Genomic DNA, 16,976 nt, shown 5'->3' on the forward strand with positions numbered 1-16,976 from the left:
ACCGATTCAGCATTATCAATGCCTGAGCACAACTCGGAGGCTTCCGACGCAGCACGCCTGTGACGCTTTGCTGGAGGTTCTTGCGGGCACAGATTTCTAGTTTTTCTTTTAGCTGACACTTTAGGCAGAATGTGTTCTGGGTAATGCATGAATATCGAAGGCACGGCGTCGGGTTTCAGGCGCGGTTTATCGCGGGGAAGCTCGCTGGTAACACCATTTACGCTGACACTGAATGTGCGCTCGATATTACTGCTCTCAAAATGTTTCTCGCAAACCACAGCAGCTGGCGTCAGCCTTCTGTCCACTCTTTTGATGTTTCTTTCCCATTCTGCAAGCCGCCTAGCATCAGATGGTGCAGTAAACATGGAAACACGTTCCTTGTTCGAGCGGTAACCGCTTTTACACATTGGCACAAAGCAAGTCTTCTCTTTGCACTGTCGCTTTGGCTTTGACATCTTTTTTGTGCAGTCACATGTAGCTCATTTAGTGGTGGACACGAGAAAAAAACAATCGAGAGCTCAGTGCATGATTTGACTACACGGTGAAAGCACGCAGAACGGATACACGCACGCACAGAACGCGCACTCAAAACCGACGAAATCACCACAGAACTGCTCTGAGGAGCGGATGCGTCGACTTTCATGTGCAAGGAGCCACACAGGACAACATACACTGCACCTCAGTCAACAAAATTTCGTGCACAAGCAGGTTAATCGCGCACGCACAAGACCAGGTCGCTGCCTTCCGAAGCGGGAAAACCGCGTCGTCTGCTGCAGCAGCACCCTCTCGACAAGCAGCGCCGTCTGCCGCCATCGGTGGGCTTTCAATGCAAACGATGCCACCTGCTCCCATTGCGCAGCGCTGGCGCTCGGCACACTAGCCAGTATATTCTAGGCACTAACTATAGTCAGGTGGTGGCTGCGGCCGCGCGCGACCGCGCGAGTTGGGGCCCAGCTTTTCCTCCGTGACGTCACGCGCCGGCGCAGCGCCCCTAGCCGGAGGAGCGGGAGTCAGGTGGTGGCTGCGGCCGCGCGCGACCGCGCCAAGCTTTTCCTCCGGCTGTCGTGACGTCACGTCACGTGGTTTGGTGGCTGCCCGGACGCGCCCAAGGGCTGAACTGAGTGATTGCAATACGCAACGCATAAAAACAGGAACTAGCCATGGAATCAGCTCTTTTCTTGCAGGCCGCCATGTTAAAGCGATATAACTGCCAGCGCACCCTCATGGCGGATGAAGTTACAATACAGCAAATTTATTAGAAAAAGTAAGAACGCTTCTAATTTTCCTACGTGTTATTAACCTTACAACACAGTTTATTACCAAAATTAAACAACATTTCTTTTCTTCATTGCGTTTCTATTTATTTTTAGACTAACATGTTCACGCTTTACCGCTCACAGCACACCTTCGCGGCAACAACAGTGACTGAAGAGCAAACTTAATTGCAAAACAGAAAACACTGCTTGTTTAGCTTGGTGTTGTTGAGTTTGAAATACAGTTTCTTGGCAAAATTAAACATTACTCATTTTATTCACTGCGTCTTTACAGCAAAACATTACTCTACGGTCCCTTGTCGTGCGAATAGATGGTTCCGGGGCGGAGCCCTGCTACTAGCCACCGCAACCTTTTTCCTCATTGGCCGATTCCGCGGTCGGCATCTGGCAGTGTCGTCACTTTGACGTCACAATCTCAAAATTGAGACTGTTTTTGAGAGCTATCCGTAATACCACCCCTGGTGGAGTGAGCGGTGACGGAAGCGACGTCGACGGCGGCGCCACCTGTTAGAGCGCGGTTGCGGCGTTGTTAGGGGGCTCAAGGTCTGTCTTGGGCCACAGCATACGGCATACGGCTGAAGTGCGACCCCGCGACTAGCCGAGCTGGCTGCCGGGCACATTACCGTTCTCGCATTTGATTAGCCGTTTCGCCATTCCCGCTTTTGATTAGCCGTTTCGCAGGGGGTGAAAGCGCCTATGTTTCCAATTTTTCTCCTCACCTACGCGAGCGAGCTTGGAGGCTGCCCTGCTCGGCTGCTCTATGTTAGAGAGCCAAATATCCCTCGTCGCTAGGGCCTGAGCTGCCGCGGAAGCCACAGGGGTCCCGTCCCGCACTAGGGACCTCTCCTAGCATTTCTAAGGGGCTGGCTCTTAAGGCCAGTCGCCACTCTCTCCTGTAAACAGCCGTAAATAAATGTTTTCCACCACCATTACCACCGGACCGCGGCGGCGGCGTTTCGATGGAGGAAAAATGCAAAGGCGGCCGCGGGCGATGTCTGTGCACGTTAAAAAAACCCCAGGGGATCCAAATTATTCCGGAGCCCTCCACTACGGCACCTCTTTCTGTTACTTCTTTCACTCCCATATTCCTGCCTTTCCTTACGACGCATTTCGGGTGTGCACCGATATATGCGAGACAATTACTCCGCCATTTCCTTTCCTCAAAACCCAATTTTTTGGCATAGGGTTCGAGACAACCTTCTGGCTACCTTGTGTGTGGCGATTCTGCAGCGACAGCACATTTTCTCGGCAATTTTCTCGGCCCTTTGCGGAATGTTGCATTAAAGAAACGTGACTTTCGATGCGATGAGTGATGCGCTACATCATAAGAGAAATTTCTTGCGAATTTGTATGAAAAACTTTCAGTAAAACTCCCAATAACTAGTGCACATTGTAGGTTTCTTTCTACTATACTATGCAATCATGGCCTATACTTCCAATTCTTTTAGCATTAAATGGGCTCTTTTTTGGCGTGAATGATGCACGCCGCTTTAAATCGCACACAAGAAATTCCTGTTAGTTATTCAAAGATGTTTTGGCACTCTAATTGGCTCGCCTTACATGCTGAGCGTCATGTCAACTTGTGAATGTCAAATGTATCCGGTAACCTTGGCATGTGTACATATGTAAATAAAATTTTTTCTAATCACATGATAAAAATGTTTTTCTCAAGATATGTTTCCGGACTTTCGCCCAATTAAGAGTGGTATGTGTTGATGTATTCTCCGGACCCCGTAGTGTATCTGTTACGGGTCCAATTGGACTTATTTTTGGAAATTTGGCGGAGAGTTTCAAGGATGCTACACTCCCGCCACCGGTTGGCCCGGTATTGCACTGCCTCCAGGATCGGCCTTGTCTTTAGCGCGTCTTTACTATCCTGTCTTTCTATCCCATCTTTCAGCTCTCCTACTATCTGCACGTGGTAGCTATTGTGGCTAGGCTTGAGCCAGTGGGCAGGCCTGTGCACTTTCCTTTTCTTTCTTCATGGCGGCAAATTCTCTCTCTCTCTATGCCCCTATATTTTTAAGCATTAAATGGGCTCTTTTTCGGCGTGAATAATAAAAATTCCCTTCTCAGGATGTGTTTCCGGACTTTCGCCAACATAAAAGTGGTATGTGTTGATGTGGAAACGGCGGCGTACCTATGTGCTTCACGCTAGGAGCGCTCCTAATTTGTCGCAATGGCATTGCGGGCTCCTCAAGAGCCATGGTCTTAAGCGGTGCCGCCGTGCCTCCGAGGACCAGTATTCAGATAGTCGGAGACGGGCAGGCCTGAATACATGGTTTACGCGAAGTCTACCGTGTCGAGCCTATGGGAATTACTAAGGTATGCAGCGCGTTTGTCGGTGGTGTGGCTCTTCGGACCACTTTCGGGCGCAATGCTCGCCGCATTCCTGTGGACGCTGCGGTGTCCACAGCCACCGGAGCGGAGTCTCCGTCCAGCTCTCCCGACGCTGCTGTGATGACCAGCCGTCTGTGACGTATTCTCTGCGCCGCTGCTATTCAGACTAGCCCACTGACGCCTTCCCATCGCTCAAACCAGCGACGGATATTAAACTCGGCCGACAAAGAACCGAGAGGAGGCACAAACGGACTCGGCGGAAGCTCCCTCATTAGGCAAACTGTCGCGTTCAGCACTTATTGCGGAGGCGGAAGGAATGCCCTGCAAAGACTTGGCGGTCCTGAGCCTGTTGCTGCTGTGTCTGTGTTCGCAGCTGATCAAATGGTTTCTACTGTCCCCCCCCCCTTTTATTGAATGGGAGGTGCACAATCGAGGTGGTTCCTGCTGCCGCCACGTCGGCGCCTCCTGCACTGCTGGGCACGTCTGCGGAGCTCGCGTAAAAAATGTGTAATCGACGCCTGCGGCTGCGAGTGCGTGCAAAGTCCGCGGTGCCTGTGAAAACAAACTGGCCGAGTCGTGAAAATGACAACGCACGCGGCTGCGGTCCTCACGAAAATTCGCGGTGCACTGGCGAATCTAACCGGATGCGTGAAAAAACTGCTGGCATTGCGCAATGACCTACAGGAGCCTCCAACGGAGCATGCCAGCTTACGCTTGAGAGCCAACAGCGCGACTTGTATGATTCCAGCGGATCATTCGCTTTTGGTGAATGGAATTCCCCAGCACTGACTGAACTTACTGAGTGCGATGTATAGATGGGGTTTCTGTGGGACGTGAAGCGTTGGGTTCAATCTGCGACCTCTGGTTCGAACAGAGCTCAATACGGTCGCCCGGATTAGTAGCCTCCTAAGAAGTCCCCTCCGTCCTCCGGAGGGCCGCGAAGCCAAGCTTAATGTGAGTGCGCTGCGCTTTAGTGCTGCTGTCTCAGGCCGCACGCCTTCCTTACCGGGCTTCAAGATTTAAGGGCAAAAGCTTTTATAGGCTCATGACTCGCCAACGGGGATGTACCCAGAAAAGTGTGAAACTATAGCTCTCATTGAATCTGATGACGTCATCGATATAAGCCACCAAAGCAACTACAACAGTCTCAAAAAATGTGGAAGCAATTGCGCGCAGCCGCAATTAATCGGGATAATTCGGGCCTCATCGCGAAGAAAATGATATAGACGTGTGGCTGATGAGCATGTGACGTTATTGGTCTCTCTCTGGTCCTCGCAAGAGGGTCGCAAGAGCTCTGGTCCTCAAAAGAGGATGTGGGTTTGAACCCCGATTCTGACAACGCTTGTTCTTTACCTTTTGCTCCCTTTGGACCTACTGTGAACGTTGTACGTAGGCAGCACTAACACATTTTTAATTAGGCAGCACTGCCCTGTTTCTTTTGAAGCGAAAAGATTCACTATGCCAGATTTTCGAGAATTCAGCCGGGCCGCAAGTTTGCCTTGAATGTAGCTAGAGGTCAGCGTGGTCGCAAGTTTGACCTTGAGTGTAGCTAGACGTCAAACCATGAGCATAACGGGTGGTAGTCAAGTTCGACGCATGACGTCAGCTACAGCAGCGGCACCAGCGGCTGTTACACCAAATATATCTACTTTCACCTATGACATTTGACCTTGGCATTGACCTCCGGTTAAGCGGGAAAGCGTCTACCTTCATCGCATGCTCTCATCATGAAAGTGGGTTCTGCATAAAACGCCCGACCCGCCCTGGTGGCTCAGTGGTTAGGGCGCTCGACTACTGATCCGGCGTTCCCGACTTCGAACCCGACCGCGGCGGCTGCGTTTTTATGGAGGAAAAACGCTAAGGCGCCCGTATGCTGTGCGATGTCAGTGCACGTTAAAGATCCCCACGTGGTCGAAATTATTCCCGAGCCCTCCACTACGGCACCTATTCTACCTTTCTTCTTTCACTCCCTCCTTTATCCCTTCCTTGAAGGCGCGGTTCAGGTGTCCAACGATGAGACAGATACTGCGCCATTTCCTTTCCCCCTAAAAACCAATTATTATTATTAATATTAAAACGCCCGAGTTCCCGGTTTCGAACCCGACCGCGGTGGCTGCGTTTTAATGGAGGGGGAGATAAGGCGCCCGTGTGCTGTGCGATGTAAGTGCACGTTAAAGATCCCCAGGTGGTCGAAATTATTCCGGAGCCCTCCACGAAGGCACCTCTTTCTTCTTTCGCTCCCTCCTTTATCCCTTTCCTTAAAGCGCGGTTCAGGTGTCCAACGATATATGAGACAGATACTGCGCCTTTTCCTTTCCCCAAAAACCAATTATTATTATTATTATTATTATTATTATTATTATTATTATTATTATTATTATTATTATTATTATTATTATTATTATTATTATTATTATTATTATTATTAATATTATTATTACTATTATTATTATTATTATTATTATTATTATTATTATTATTATTATTATTATTATTATTATTATTATTATTATTATTCCGTTCTTCTCGACGAGAAGTTAGTAAGTGAGAGTATTAAGTGTTTGAAACCATCTTTGTCCCCTGGACCTGATGGCATTCCAGCCGCCATAATAAAAGCCTTCAATAGTACCTTCGTCCCAGTTTTAACCACGATATTTAATAACTGTTTGAAAAATTCTGCCTTTCCCCGCGTGTGGAAAACGGCGCGTGTTTTCCCTGTCTTCAAATCAGGAAACAAATCTGATGTTTCGAACTACCGCCCCATTTCTCTTCTTTGTGCAACCTCTAAGCTTTTTGAATTAGCTTTGCACAAAGTACTTTCCTTCCACCTCAAAAATGTAATCATTCATAATCAGCATGGTTTCATAAAAGGTCGTTCTACTACAACTAACCTTGTGACTTTTATGACGTATACATCAGCTGAAGTCCTTCAGAGGAGTCAGGTAGACGCTGTGTACTGTGATTTGAGCAAAGCTTTCGACGTTGTTACTCACTCATTACTTCTTCAAAAGCTCCTGCTGTTTGAGATCGACGTTTCAATTGTAGCCCTCCTACGCAACTATCTTCTTGATCGGTCCTGCTTTGTCAGTGTAAATGGACAGACCTCATTTGTTTACACTCCAACCAGCGGTGTTCCTCAGGGCTCGGTATTAGGCCCGCTTCTGTTCTCTGTTTTTATCAATGACGTTTCCTCCGTGGTCAAAAACTCCTCATTTCTCCTTTATGCGGACGATATAAAAATGTTCAAGGCAATACATAATCTTCACGATTGCTTGTCATTGCAATCTGACATATCCGCCTTCTCTGACTGGTGCTTGAAGAATGGGCTCACTCTCAATTCATCTAAAACCAAGGTTGTCTCATTTACGCGTAAAACGCACAGTCTTCTCTACTCTTATTCTGTGAATGGTAGGCCGCTGCCCAGGGTTGATGAAATTAATGACCTCGGCGTACTTTTCGACCGTAGCCTCAGCTTCTCCTCTCATACAAAACGCATTGCTCTACGGGCTATGCGTACACTCGGCTTCATCTGCAGGCTTTCGAGAGAGTTTCGATCCCCACTTCCTTTCTTAAAGCTCTATCTCTCCATATGCTTGCCGCTTTTGGAATATGCGTCTGTTGTTTGGAACGGCACTTGCCAGTCGAACTGTGAAAAAATCGATAGAGTTCAGCTAAAGTTTTTACGCATATTTCAACATCGGTTTTCTTGCAAAACTTCCAGCTCTCGTCCCAGACGGAGTAACTCACTGCAGCTTCCTTCTCTTAGCTGCCGTCGCGTGAGGGCAGATATAATTTTCTTGTATAAACTTCTCCATTGTCACATTCTATGCCCTCAGCTCCTAGCGCGTATCCTTTTGCGTGTACCGCGAAAGAGCATAAGGGAATTCAGACCATTCCAAGTTTCTGCGCTCCTGCACTCCCTCTCCCCTCTGGACAGAATGCAAAAGTTGTTTAATTCTCTTTGTCCTCACCTAGATATATTCGAAAATTCTCTCCCTTCCTTTATATTGGATGTCCGTGACGTTCCACTTTGAGCACTCTTTTTCTCATACATAACTTCCCCTTTCATGCATTTTGTCTTTACTACACTTGTGCGTTTGCACTGGTATTATATTGCTTTTTTCTCTCCTTAATTGTTCATCACGTGTACTTGTTGTCATTAATATTATTTCTTTAATACTGTATACTCACGCCTGATTGTCTGTAACGCGTTCACTAATTACGTTTCTTATTGTGTATGATTGTATTTCTAGTTTGTATTTCAGAGGTTTCATATTCGTTCATATTAGTATTGGCTTTATTCTTGTTTGTATTTTGCTATATGCTGTACTTGGCTGTTATCGGTCGTTCATTCTCTTTGTTTATTGTTTCATTAGTTATTTATATGTCTGTTGCCTGTTCTAGCTGTTTTCATTTACCGCTGTTTTCGCTTTTTTGCTTCATGCTTGCTGTCACGCCTAGTTTATATGTCTTTTTTTTTTCTATCGCCTTGACTGCTGCATTACCTCCCCTGAGTGTCTTCCTTTGTAGTGAAATAAATTCACATTTTGTGCGTGTGAATGGTGTACCAGCACCAAGACCTTTGGGTTGTTCCTGGGCACCGAAAAATAAAGATTGATTGATTGATTGATTGATTGATTATTATTATTATTATTATTATTATTATTATTATTATTATTATTATTATTATTATTATTATTATTATTATTATTATTATTATTATTATTATTATTATTATTATTATTATCATCATTATTATTATTATTATTATTATTATTATTATTATTAATATTATTATTATTATTATTATTATTATTATTATTATAAAACGCCCGAGTTCCCGGTTTCGAACCCGGACGCTGCGGCTGCGTTTTTATGGAGGGAAAACGCTAACGCGCCCGCGTGCGGTGCGCTGTCGGTGCACGTTAAAGATCCCCAGGTGATCGAAATTATTACGGAGCCCTCCACTGTTGCATCTATTTATTCCTTTTTTCTTTTACTCCCTCCTTTATCCGTTCCCTTACTGTGCCCTTCAGGTGTACAACGAAATATGAGACAGATACTGCGCCATTTCCATTCCCCCAAAACCTATTATTATTATTATTATTATTATTATTATTATTATTATTATTATTATTATTATTATTATTATTATTATTATTATTATTATTATTATTATTATTATTATTATTATTATTATTATTATTATTATTATTATTATTATTATTATTATTATTATTATTATTATTATTATAAAACGCCGGTACCCTTTGTTGCGTTCAGTGGAATGCTAGGTGTGATCAACGCGACGCGTGACATGGAAAGCGGCAGATGTGCGCTCCGTCCCCGCGTTTCAGAGAGGAGGGAAGGAGGCATCCCAAGTGTGCTGCTACTTCCTCCGTGACGTCACACACCTTGACTGAGCGGAGCGGTAAGCGTCCGCTGGAATCGCATGCGCACTGAGCAGGGCATCAAAGTGGGTTGTGCATAAAACGCCGGTGCACTTTATAGCCCTCAGCCTAACGCTAGGTGTGTTCGATGCGACGCCTGCGTGGAGACCTCCAGACGCTGGACCACAAACGTAGCTAGGGAGATGCAGCTTTTTCCTTTCGACCAGGGTTAGCCAGATCTAATCCAACATCAATTTTTTTCTTTCCTCTGTAGTCGGATACAACTAAAAAATTACGACTAACGTAAGCCTCACCTCGTGCATTACGACCGCATGCCGAATTTCGAAATTCCTCGCTGCAAAATTATTCCGGAGCCCTCCACAAAGTTACCTGTTTCTTCCTTTCTTCTTTCAATCTCTCCTTTATCCCTTCCCTTACGGCGCGGTTCAGGAGTTCGCCGATATATGAGGCAGATACTGCGCCATTTCCTTTCCCTAAAAAAAACATTTTTTCATTCACATGCTACCTGCTTACTTCTTATCTGAGGAAGGAGAGCGAGAGTGCGGGATTACGTCGCCCTGTTTATTCTCTCAGCCGTGGAGCAGTGGCCAGCGTCTGGGACCGCAGCGCCGCCGCTCGGCTGAGAGCCCACTCCCGCTGCCTTCGCGGCTGCTCGGTTCCTTTTGGAAGAGACGCTACATGTATGCACACACACTTGCATAGACTGAATATATTTTCGTAAGAGCAGCAGCACAATAGTCAGAATGGCCGTGCGGTCCAAGGCGCCAGATTTAAGCTCTGGTCCTCGCAAGAGTGCGTGCGACACTTCAGACAACATTTCTTTTTTTACCTTTTTCTTACTTTGGACCTACAGTGAACATTGTACGTACGCATTACTAACCCACATTTTTTGTTGTTAGCCTATCAAAAGGCTAATATCTATTGTTAAGCATTAAAACACATTTCTATTAACCAGCACTGCCCTGTTTCTTTTTTCCTTCCCCTGTAGTCGAATACAACGAAAAAATTACTGCTGACGTAAGCCGGAGCCCTCGCACAGTACGACGGCACCACAAAGGTGCGAGTGTGTGAGTGAAAAACTGTATTGAGCGCTAGATTCGCTGGTACTCTGCGGTCTTAAGATGGCTTCGTCCATCTTCTTGCAGAGCGGTCTGTTGCCCTTAGTCCAGGGCTCCACTGGATGCTGCTGCCAGTTGTGCTTGCCGAATCAGACCTTCTTGGTCGATCTGGCCATCGCTGGAGAGCCCTCCCATTGCTCCGCACTCGGGTTTGATATAACGTGTGCCACGTCTATCTTCTGGCATGCCTACGTTATGTGATACAGCATGGGTGTTTCGTGGCACCAGGGGCATTTGTCATTGTATTGTGTGGGATACATTTTCCTGAGTGCGTTTAGGTTTGGGTACGACCCGTTTGCAGCTACCTCTACGCGACAGATTCCTCTCTGATAAGGGAGTTGTGCGGTGGCGGATATCGCTTTCTGCAACCCTTGTGGTAATTTAGTATCGCCGAATAGTCTTGATGTAAAGGTTCGGTTCCCTCGAGGTCGCCTACGTTGGATGCTCGGTAATAAGTGTAGCCTCGAGCTATCCTGTACACCTCTTGGTTCCCTGCCCTCCCGTGGGTCCCGGCGTCCACACTATCGTATGCCTAATTGGTTGTTCGTTTGGTTGTCGTTGTGTTATGTGGTCTCCGGGGCGGAGTGTGCGAAGCGCTCCGTGCCCTATTCTGCCGCTTAGGTAGTTGAGTCATGCCGTTTGTGAGTCTGTAGGGATTGTTAAAGGCTGTGTATACCGATAGCCCTCCGCTGCCTCTAGAGCGACGAACGCTTCTTCAGTCTCGACTATCGATCAATCTTGTAGTGATGCACTGGTGATCTCGCGTAGGTTCGAATCAATCACCGTTGCTACCGCGTTGCTGTTGCTCTGCCCCGCTGCTCTGACGTATGTGGCTGCGTCTAGGTATACCTTCATTTCTTGGGGTTTCTTGGGGACCGGCGCTGTGGTCCCGGGCGCTGGCCACTGCTTGACGGCTGTGATTGTAAACTGGGTGACGTGTGCCCGCGCTCTCGCCCTCCTTCCTCGGATGATAAGCACATAGTATGTATGGCGAGCAATTTCGCACCTTTTGGTCCCTCTCCGCTATCGTTTTGGGACCCAAAGGTGCGAAATTGCTCGCCACACATACTATGTGCTTCCTGTCATCCAAGGAAGGAAGGAGAGAGCGCGGGCACACGTCACCCAGTTTACACTCGCAGCCGGGGAGGAGTGGCCAGCTCCTAGGACCGCAGTGCCGCAGCTCGGCAGAGAGCCCGCTCCCCCTGCCGTCGCGGCTCCTCGGTTACTTCTGTCAGAGACGCTACATTTATGCACACGCACTTTCGCAGAGTGAATATATGTTCGTAAAAGCGAAAGGCCCGTGGTCAGAATGGCCGAGCGGTCTAAGGCGCCAGATTTAAGCTCTGGTCCTCGGAACAGGGCGAGGGTTCGAACCCCGCTTCTGACAGTATTTCTTCTCTTTTCCAAACTGGAATATTTTTTTCCTCCGTCAGCGTGGCTTCCAACGTGGTAGTTTTATGTGAGATATAAGGTGTTTTGAGTAAATGATGTCCGTCCCGCCGTTTGTTTTGCGCAAAAATTGATCCCTTGCTTCTGGATTCTGCAACAGCGTTTCATAAGGTACCCATACTCGTCCAAAGTTGAAACGCAGGCTCTCCACTCCTTCGACATTAATGACATTATTACCTGCTAATCAAGAGTTACAGACAACTAAAGAGGAGATTGGGGGCAGCAGAAAAGATTGCATCAGTACCCCCGTATGAAATTGGTATATAGACTGTCTATAGACTTTTTATAGACTCTATAGCCGCCATTTAGACTTTCCTTTTTTTCAAGACAGTCTAAAGAGAATTCATAGACTAAAGTCTACAACCGCCCTAATTTCCTTTTGTCTATAGATGGTCCGTAGACTACTGAAGTCTATAACCGCAGCAATTTCCTTCTGTCTATAGATGGTCCATAGAATATCTATAGACTAATGTCTATAACAGACAATATTCCTTTTTCTATAGACGATCAATAGATTATCTATAGACTAAAGTCTATAACCGCCTTAATTCCTTTTGTCATAGACTATCTATAAATCATCTATAGACTGAAGTCCATAACAGACATAATTTTCCTTTGTCTATATACAGTCAATAGATTATCTACAGACTAAAGTCCATATCAGCCTTAATTTCCTTCTGTCTATAGGTGGTCCATGAACTATCTATAGACTAAAGTCTATAACCGTATTTTCTTCTGCCTATAGATGGTCCATAGAATATCTGTAGACTAAAGTCTATAACAGACAAGTTTTCTTTGTCTACAGACGGTCAATAGATTATCTATAGACTAAAGTCTATACCTGTCTTATTTCCTTTTGTGTCCATAGACAATCTATAGACCATCTATTGACTAAAGCCTATAACCGCCATAATTTCCTTTTGTCTATAGACAATCTATAAACCATCTATATGTTATAGTCTATAACCGGCTTAGCAGCCCTTTGTCTATAGACGGCCTATAGACAATTTGTAGACCAAAATCTCTTTCCGCCTAAATTTCCTATCAACTATTGACAATCATTAGACTGCGTATAGACTATTGTCTATAGACATATTGTTTATTGTTTATAACAATCCCAATTTTAAATAACAGTGTATACACTGGCTTTCGACTAAGTCCATAAAAAATCCATTTCTTTTCGCACTGCATGATGAGTAGAACTGCATCGGGCCACCGCGGTGGTTAAGTGGTCATGGCACTCGGCTGCTGACCCGAAAGACACGGGTTCGATGCCAGCCGCGGCGGTCGAATTTCGATGGAGGCGAAATTCTTGAGGCCCGTGTAGTGTGCGATGTGAGTGCGCGTTAAAAAACCCCAGGCGGTCGAAATTTCCGGAGCCCTTCACTACGGCGCCCCTCATTCCCTGAGTTGGCTTGGGACGTTAAACCCCCACGAACCAAACTGCATCGGGTGACCGCAATTATTGTCAGAGTCCTCCGCTTCCTTTTGCTATTTCAGGAATAAAAAAAATATTATCTAACAGCTATGCAATACCTTCCTGTATATTGTTTTCAGAAGCTTTGAAAAGCTAATTTTCCTTAAACCGCTCCGTATATTGATAATATAATTCAATAATTTTTAATGATGACAGGTAGAGCAAGGAAAGGCACCCATTTCTGAAGTAAGGGTGCTGCAAACTGTACCACATAAAACGAACATGCTCTCCCTTAAAGGAATAGCTCGAGAATATACCATTACATCGTTCTATCGTTACTGTCCAACACGCTTAATTAAGAAGCATTTCATCAGTGACTGTACATTTATTTCTCCTTGAAACCTCCTGTAAAATAACGGGGAATAACGGGGGTGAGAATTCAAGGATGTGCTCATCTCTCAGAAACGTGATTAGAAGAGTCTCAAATATCTTGGTTCTCTGAGGAATTAAGATATGCCATTTATACCTTTCCAGTTTGCATTCACGTGAAAAAGTGCTGCGACTCAACAACCAGAAACCCAGTATATTTTCGTTCTGCGCCCTAGACCTGCTGCATCGGAGGCAATAACACGCCGTTGTCCATACCGGTTTTCCAAACACGAGCACGCGCCAAAAAGACGTTACGCTATGCAGCATTATAATTATTTGAAAAGGGCGCCACATACTATTCGATGGGAGATGCGGGCGCATGGACAAAGTAGTAAGGTTTCGGTTTTGGTTTTCGCGAAAGTAATAAGGTTTTTAAAGCGCGAGTGGAGAATTTATGCTTTAAAAAAATGGCACTTTGTGGTCTTCGGTGCTACAGCAAGCTACGCTTGGCAAGAGTGCAACCAATATGGACATGACCGTAAACTTGGTTTATATTGCACTTTTTACCCATTTTGCCCGGAGGCGGCGGAAAATCATCCGGGCAGCAAACAACTGTGGGCACCGGTGGGTCGGCGTCGGCGGCGTTTTCTCTCGTAAATTACGTTTTGATTGAAATTCAACTTAATCGGCCACTTACGGTAAGTCTACACGATTATTTTTATTCATTTGGTCTCCTTAGCCACTCTAAGCACTGCTGTGTGTGCAGAGCAGATTATGTGCGCAGCGACAAACTTCCTATCCACGTTTGTAAGCGGCGTTTGTAAGCCCGTTTGTGCGAGCAGCGGGAGCCGCAATGTTCTCGAATAATGCGCTTACGTCTGTGCCGCTATGTCTTTCCCAACGCGCAGAAAGTTAGTCGGTGCGAAACCCGGTACGGTAAGCCCTCCTCGCGAGCTGTCTACTGGCTTTTCCGTGTTGAAAGGTAGGTGCACAGCCAGAAATATCGCTTAGCCCTTGAGTGAAGGCCGGAATGGAACTATGCGTTAGTTAGAGCCGTGTGAGCACGATTTACTTGGCATCTGTGGAAACGCACAATCAAGTTCTGAGGTTGATTACATTTATTTTTTATTCTTTGTGTTATCGCCTGTCGGGACCATGGAGTGCTGTTCATTGAAAGGTGTGCATTAATTGCTTGTTTGTTACAGCCGCTCACTCGGTGCGCGTCGTGGGCAGCGACGTTTCACCAAATATTTTTTGTAACGCTATTGACTAGAGCTCGAGGAGTTTGTCAAAGTTGTAGTGAAGCGGCGGTGAAGGAACGCTAATAGAGTGATGGTTGAAAAAATGTGGTTGCCGGCGCAAATGGCGAGCGTGTACAAACATCGCGAAGAACCTACGAGCTGCATCCCGTCTCCTATTTCGTTGCACACGTATGGATTCGTCCATCCCTGTTATCCGAGCCGCTGGCCGCCGCCGCTTGCCTCCGGACAATTCATTTCGTAAGATGAGTAAATGTCGCCTCGACAAGAGATGGCTTACATTTCGTTCCGAGAGGCTCGTTTATGAACACCGCTTACTCGTGCACTAATTTCTCCAATACCAATCAATTGTGCGAGAGGCAGAGTATGCGTCTCTGATCTCAGACAGCTACATTACAAAAGCGCCAATGTAACTTGGAGCTTATTTGCGCCACGAATGCAATTTTGCTCGCGCTGTTTAATTATGGCTGCGCCTTTTGATGAACACGTTAATTGTTTCAATGAAATAATTCTTACTTTGAGCGTGTTGGTTGCTTTCGTTGGTTTTTCTATCAGCGTTAGGTTAGGGTACCTGCATGCAAGAATCTCCTTTTTACTGCTCTGTCTGGGCTCCACTTGAAGTAAAAACTTAAATGACTTTGAGATGGTATTTCATCTTTACAATAATGAGCTTGTTGTCTGAAGCTCACGTCTCGTTCTGAAATGGTGCTGCTGCAGCCACTATGTGCTCTTAGAGTTTTTCTGGATAATGAGCACGGCATGGAAGCGCTGTAACCCGCTTGTTCCAAAGAGCACACGCTGGTGTATGAGTATGCTGTTTCGTCAAAGTGTTTGAAGTTGTGGGCGCAAAACCGGGGTGAACTGGTTCGCAGTCTGCCTGGTAGGGTTTGTATGGCTTGTGCCCGGTTGAGGATCGGCGTACGTACCAGGCTTCATGCATGGTGTATTGAAGCGCTTGTTCAATAGCGGGTATAAGAATAAATGCTTGAATATTCTCCAGTTGGGATCCTTTTGCAAGGAGCACTGAATGTACATTTTATGGGGCAGCATTCTCAACAGCTCGTACCGAGTCAATGATGATAAGTGGCACAGGTTTTCTAATTATTCTATTCCAAATAATGTAAAGAGGATACATACAGAGGTCAATATTGGCAGTAGGTATTTAGTGTAGAGGTAGAGTACTGCACGGAATGTGGGTATTAGTTACAATGTTTTATGGACGCCATTTAGAATTTGTCATGCATATTTACTGAAATTATGAATCAGGCGCGATGGCTCAGTGGTTATCGTGTTCTTCATGTGCTCAAGTTACGCCAAGTTGTCAGTTATGTCATGTAAACTACGTCGTTATCGTCACCACTGCAAAGTAGCGACGATAACTGCGAGCATCTCATAACCGTCTCCGCATTTGTGCAGATTACCCACTGTGCAGCCGTACATCTCACTGGCCATCGCACGTGCCCTGAAGACGGACGGTAGTCTCGAGCAACGGACCAGAAAGGCGTGGTCGTCGGTGTCACCCGGAAATCTGGCACAGCATCATCGGAGGTACAGCGAGAGATCATCGGCATTGCGGGAAAGCGGAGCACACCCCTCTGTGCTGTGCAGCAGCTGGCCAGAGCCATCATACACGAGGAGCTCCAGGACCATCTCCTCGTGTATACCGACGGCTCAGTGGCCCGCGACAGCTGCTTCCTTGCTGCGGCGGCCACCATCCCCGCCCTGCGACTGCACAGCCAGCAACACGCAGCCTTCCTGGGCTCCTCCACCACGGCGGAGTTGTTGGGGATCCGGCTCGGGCTGGACCTGCTGCTCACCCTCGGCCCTCCGCCGCCCAGGAGTGCTCTGCTGTGCGACTTCCGTGATGCCTTCAGCCGCCTGCAATCTAACGGCCGCGGTACCCCACTAGTGCGGGAAATTCGCTCGCGCAGAGAGGTTGTGCCGTGCGTGCACAGTGGGTGCCCGGTCACTGTGGCATCGCCGGCAACGAAGAAGCTGACGACCTCGCGACCGCTGCACACCAACTACCTGCCAGCGATCTACCCCTTGCGCTGGAGGACGTGCGTGCGGCCATCCACGACCATCTCCGAAAGCAGCACCCCGACACAAGCATCGCGGGAGGTGAGTGCATCGACAGTGTCACCGGCTTGTCGCACACGTACACGGTCACAATGTGCAATGATCCTCCGCGCGCACATTGGCTGCGTGTGGTCCGGTGAAAGACGGGTGCGTCACGGAATCGCGACGAGTGATGTGTGTGACGGGTGTGGTGCAGTGGAAACACTAGAACACCTGCTCCTTCACTGTGCCGCGTTAGCCGATGCTCGTCGCGATATGCT

At 46.9% G+C, this 16,976-nt stretch overlaps 1 non-coding gene across 1 annotated transcript; it reads left to right on the plus strand.

Annotated features, from left to right (window-relative positions):
* The first annotated feature begins 11,446 nt into the window (after nt 1–11,446).
* On the plus strand, nt 11,447–11,530 carry TRNAL-UAA (transfer RNA leucine (anticodon UAA)). The gene has a single exon. It is a non-coding gene; the product is annotated as a tRNA-Leu (tRNA).
* The last annotated feature ends 5,446 nt before the right edge of the window (nt 11,531–16,976 follow it).

Source organism: Amblyomma americanum, chromosome 1 (genome assembly GCF_052857255.1).
Source record: "Amblyomma americanum isolate KBUSLIRL-KWMA chromosome 1, ASM5285725v1, whole genome shotgun sequence".
Classification (NCBI taxonomy): domain Eukaryota; kingdom Metazoa; phylum Arthropoda; class Arachnida; order Ixodida; family Ixodidae; genus Amblyomma; species Amblyomma americanum.